Source organism: Dipodomys spectabilis, unplaced genomic scaffold, assembly GCF_019054845.1.
Source record: "Dipodomys spectabilis isolate Male_0828 unplaced genomic scaffold, ASM1905484v1 ptg000601l, whole genome shotgun sequence".
NCBI lineage: Eukaryota > Metazoa > Chordata > Mammalia > Rodentia > Heteromyidae > Dipodomys > Dipodomys spectabilis.
Window position 1 is genome coordinate 202,501 of NW_024871278.1, and position 5,691 is coordinate 208,191.

Here is a 5,691-nt window from a genome sequence, read left to right on the forward strand (position 1 = left end):
AGGTGAGGCCAAGGTGGCTTGGAAGTCTAGGAAATGTCAACGTACTTTACCACAGGAAAGTCTGTCTTTTGGCCCCAGCTGGGTCTCTGTAGGTCCTTTAGACAATTCCAGATGCCAGATGCCCAGAATACAGAGGCACAGACTTTAGATTCCTGGGCCAGGGAACTGGGGGATGAGAGACTGGTATGGCCAATACCTCAATGTTCTGGGGCATTGGCCTTGATGTTGCGATGCCCCTCTTGTGTATGTTCACTTCTTAGTCCAGTGCTGGCCACACACTGGCCACTTGTGGAAGTGCTGTGGAAGTGGCAGGAGCGGAAGTGAGATATAGGATGACCAAAATCTGGATTTATGGTCTGTGGGGATGGGGATGGAAAGGGTGTCCATTAAGAAAAAACATCTCAGAGCTGGAACTCAGGGCCTAGCCACTGTCACTCAGCTAACACTCTACCACTTGAGCCACACCTCACCTTTCATCTTTTTTAGTAGTTTAGTGGAGAGAAGAGTCTCATGGACTTTCCTGCCAGGGCTGGCTTCAAGCTGCCATCGTAAGAGCTCATTCTATTGAGTAGCTGGGATTGATGGTATAAGCCATTGGCAACTGCTAAGGATGTTACCATGTGTACGTGCATGTATGTGCACACGTGTGTGTGTGTGTGTGTGTGTGTGTGTGTGTGTTTACGAATCTTGAACTCAGAGCCTAGGTGGTATCCTTTAGCTTTTTCGCACAAGGTTGGTGCTGTACCACTTGAAATATGGTAACTCTGCTTCCCAGGTTTTGGTGATTCATTGGAGAGAAGAGTGCCCAGGCTAGCTTTGAATCTTGATTGATCCTCAGGTGTCACTCTTGAGTAGCTAGGATTATAGGCATAAGCCACTGGCATCCAGGTACAAGGATGTCTTCTCATACTCTCTTCTGTTCTAACACATTGTCTACTTGCCCTGGCCTAGATCCTCCGACCTTCACATCAGCTCCCAGAATCCGCTGACTGTGTGGAGAACATAAAGCTCAAACTTGATCCTATTTCTTTGTCCTCAGGGGAGGGAATGTTTCCTCTGAAGCCTGGGGTAGAAGGGGTAGCTGCAGATGGGTTCTGGGCTGGGAGAGAGGTACTCTGTTTTAGCCAAGAAAGGAGGTGTGGCCAGATGCCAATAGCTGAAGCTGTCCTATTCCTAGCTCCTGGGGAGGCTGAGATGTGAGGATTACCATGCAGAGCCAGTCTAGCTAAAAGAGTCTGTGAGACTCTCTTCTGCAAATAACCAACCAAAAGCTGTAAGAAAAGCTCTGGCTCAAGTGGTAGAGTGGTAGCCTTGAATGAAAAAACTGAGGGACAGAGCCCAGGCCCTGAGTTTAAGCCCTAGCAAGAAGATGCATGGGTGCCCATGCATGCACACACATGCTCACACACACACACACACACACACACACACACACACACACACACATATCCCCCCATACACACACACAAAGAGGAAGGTGGTAATGATGAGCTGAGCTAGAACTGGGGTTGTCCTGAGGCATAGTCACAGTAAACTCTCAAGGCAGATCAAGTGGTTTCTCCCTAAGTCCTTCTTGGGCTGAGTGGGTCTGGGCCATGGCAGTAAGTTCCATGGAATCTGCCCCTCCATCCGTGCATGGTGCCATAGGACCGAGGGAAGGACACTATGGGTGCTCCTTTGTAGTCAGTCCACAATTGCAAACTTTTATCTATCCCCAAGCACTGGAGAGGAAAGCAGGGTTCCAAGCCCTGGGACTCCTGGCATAGCGACTGCTACAAGCATCAGCCAGCCGGCTGTGGATTCCTGAGCCTACAAGTCTGTCATGAGCCCAACTCAACACCTGCCCAAAGTGTGCCTATAGATTCGCACTCTTGTGATACCCACGTGAGTGGGCATTACCTGCTATGCCATCTTGCAGCTCCTGCCCCTCCTGGCCCAGAACTATGATCTGAGATGTCAGTTTACTGCTCAGATGCACACTGCACCCATGACTGATGCCATTCTGATGACCAAGTTGATGACCTCCATGCCCCAAGGCTGGACCCTTCTCTGATACCCTGGCCTATTCCATACAAAAAGGCCGCCAAAGAAGCTGCTCTGAAGACACCTAGACATTGGGTGACCCGACCCTCAGGGGCCCATTGGAAAGTAGTCTGCCTAGAACCACAGAGTGAGGTCCAAGCAGGTGTTGGTCACGGGGCTCAAACTCTGGGCCTGGAGACTGTCCCTCAACTCTTCAGCTTACCACTTGAGCCACAGAGCTTCTTCTGGTTTTCTGGTGGTACCTTGGAGATCAGAGTCTCCTGGATTTTCTTGCCTGGGCTGGCTTTGAACCACGATTCTCAGATCTCAGCCTCCTAAGGACCTAGGAGGACATGTGTGAGCCACATGTGCTTAGCTGATCTGGCCTTTCACCACAGTGGGCTAGGAGCTTCTGAAAGCTTTTCTTTATTTTTTTTCTCTGCCAGTACTGGGGCTTGAACTCAGAGTCTGGGCCCTGGTCTCTTAATTTTTTCTCATGTCTGGCACTTTACCACTTGAGCCACATTTCCATTTCTGGCTTTTGGTAGTTCATTGGCAAGAAAAGAGTCCCACTACCTTTCTTCCCCTGAGCTGGCTTTGACCCACGATATCTGATCTCAGTCTCCTGAGTAGCTAGGATTTACAGGGGTTAAGCCACTGGTGACATTGGGCTAGAAACTTTTCTTAAAGAAGAGTTCTTCCCTGCATTTGCCCTGACTCCTCCATGCAAAGGAGGCCTCTAAGGGTCAGGATCTGTTAAAAATAAGCTTCCAGCCACTGGAAATGGCTGGGGTCCGTGGTGAAAAGCCAGGCTAATATTTCCCCTGGACCCCATTCTGGGACCCCACCCTCTGCCCTACCTGTGACTCAAGTACAAACTAGACCCAGTTTTGAATTTCCTGTCAGACTTGTCTGAAGCCACAGAACCTTCATTCCACCCACACCACCTGCTCTAAACCACACCTCAGGAACTTTACCCATGCTGTACCTTCTGTCTGAGGATCTCTGTCCTGTTCCACATCTTAGAACTCCTGTGGAATTTTGGCACTGGTTATATCACCTCCTGGAGCAAGTCTTTCCTTCCCTTTTCCCTCTTTTTTTTAATATTGAATTGCTACTAATGGAACTTGTGAAGACTGACTGGCAAATGGTCTATCTTGGTGTGTGTTTGTGTCAGTCTGGGGGTTTGAATTCATGGCCTTGACAGTATCCCTGAGATTTGTGCTCAAGGATAGCACTCTAGTACTTGAACCACAGTTATACTTCTGCCTTTTTGGGTGTTTAATTGGAGAAAAGTGTCTCATATAGTCTTTCCTACTTGTAATTTTGACCCTCAGATCTCAGCCTCCTGAGTAGCTAAGATTACAGGGCACCTGACCTCTACCTCTTACTTCTAACCTCGGCCCTCCTCTGAGTCCTAGAAGAATATGTCTCACCAGGGTCCGTTTTTTGCCAGTCTTGGGGCTTAAACTCAAGGTCTGGGCATGTTCCTGAGCTTCTTTTGCTCAAGGCTAGTACTCTATCACTTAAGTCACAGTGCCAATTTTGGCTTTTTCTTTTTCTGTGGTACTGAGGAATTGAACCTAATCATGGAAGGGTGCTAGTTAAAGTTACATAAAACATGAATTATAATGTGAATGAAATTCATGGTTCCATTACTTGCTCTAAGAAAACAATTATGCCTTTTGTTTTCAATTATATTTCTTTGAGAATGTGTAACATTCATAGATTTCACTGTTAAAATTGATAACAATTATATTATATCAAGTTGATTCAAACTTGTATTTGAAAATTGCACACTTAACACAAATATACTTCCACTTTCTTTAACACATAATAAAAATAACAGTATAGCAAACATTGGTGTTAGCCGTTCATTTGTAGAATCTTAGAAACTCAGGAGGCTAAGACCTGAATATTTTAGTTAAATGTCAGTGCAAACAGACAAAAATGTGAAAAATTATCTCTAATTATCCAGCAAGGTGAGGATGTGGCTCAAGGAATAGAGTGTCATCAGCCATCAGCAAAAAATATAAGGGAGACCATTAAACATTGAGTTCAAGCCCTAAATATGGCACATACACATAAGACAACAACAAAAAAGTAGCATGAGCATCAGTAATGAAGACAAAATAGGAAAGATCATGAGAAACGTGTAAACATCTTGCAGACAGAAATCATTTGACAGAATTTTGATTCATGAGAGGGAAAAGTCACAGACTCATTTGTACAATCTTATTGTAGTCATTTGTGTTGAAACTTGGCTATGGGTAACTTGTGAAAGAGCAGACTAGACTACCTGACAGTGCAGACATTGCCTGTGACTATGCACCATCCCACTCTGCAAAAATCTAAAATAGTGCTTGTTAATTTTTTTTAAAAAAAACCACGTTAGAGACTGGTCCACACAGACTGGGGTCCTTATTTTGAGGCTTCAGAACAGTGCTTTTGTTGATAAACAGTCATATTTTATGCCTCTTCCTTTGTGCAGCTATACCTTACTTAGCTGGCACCAACCCAAGGCTTTGAACTAGACCCCTGCCTAAATCCCTCCCTTTTTTCAGCTACAACTCATTTCACATGCTATCTATGTTTTAACATTGTCTTCCTATTCTCCACAAGAAAACTCTTATACTCATGTAAACCCACTACAAATAATCTAGGTAGATAAGGGAGTAAGGGTTTAGCATTGGCTGAGGCTCTTATCTGTAGGTTTGCTCCCTAATAAATCTGTGCTACACTATCTCTTTTTTCTTCATGGCTTTTGAGTCTGACAAATAATTGATTTGGTTTGATGTAATCCCATTTTTCCAAACTTACTTTGGAAGTTTTGACCTGTGCCAAGGAGACCTTGTGTTTCCCCTAACTCTTCCTGTAACATTCTCAAGTTATCCCGACTTACATTGAGGTCTTCAATCCACTTGGGATCAATTCTGGTGCAGGGGTATATATAAGGATATAACTAAAGTTTTCTGTGTACAGACAATTCTTTCAGCACAATTTTTGGAAGAGGCTGTCTTTCTTCCCTCCTGGGTTTCTGACTTACTTATCAAAAATTATGTGCCTATAGGAGTAGCTTTATTTATGGGCCTTCAATTCCGTTGTATTGATGAAATTCTGGGCTTCCTTTGGAAAGAATGGCATTACCCATTCCTGAGGAAATGGAAAGACTGGAAAAAAAATGATATTAAGTGAAATAAGCCAGATCCAATTAAATATATGCTGCAAGGTTTTCCTCATTTGAAATAACTGCACTATGTCCATAAATCTACAAGTTAATCCAATAGATATTAAAAGACAAATAATTCCTCTTGGACATGATTAACTAACAGCACTCTAAACATTCACATGGCAAGAAGAAGGGAAGCTATTCTTAGGAGAGGATAACAATGGCTCAAAATGTATGTGCATATGACCAGATAAATGTTGCTGTTGCCATGAACTCTAAGAATCAATCATACATGTGAAGTGCATATATCTGTATATAATTTTAAAAGATGTCATAGAAACAACCGACTTCTCTGTAAACTCAACAGCAAGATTCTAAGTTTAGAAGATAAAATTGAGGAAAGTTTTCAACACAAACTAAAATGCACAGTGGAAAAGGTGGGAGAGAAAAGATAAGATGAAAAGTAGAATAGCTAACTATTGAAGAATTCATAAACAATT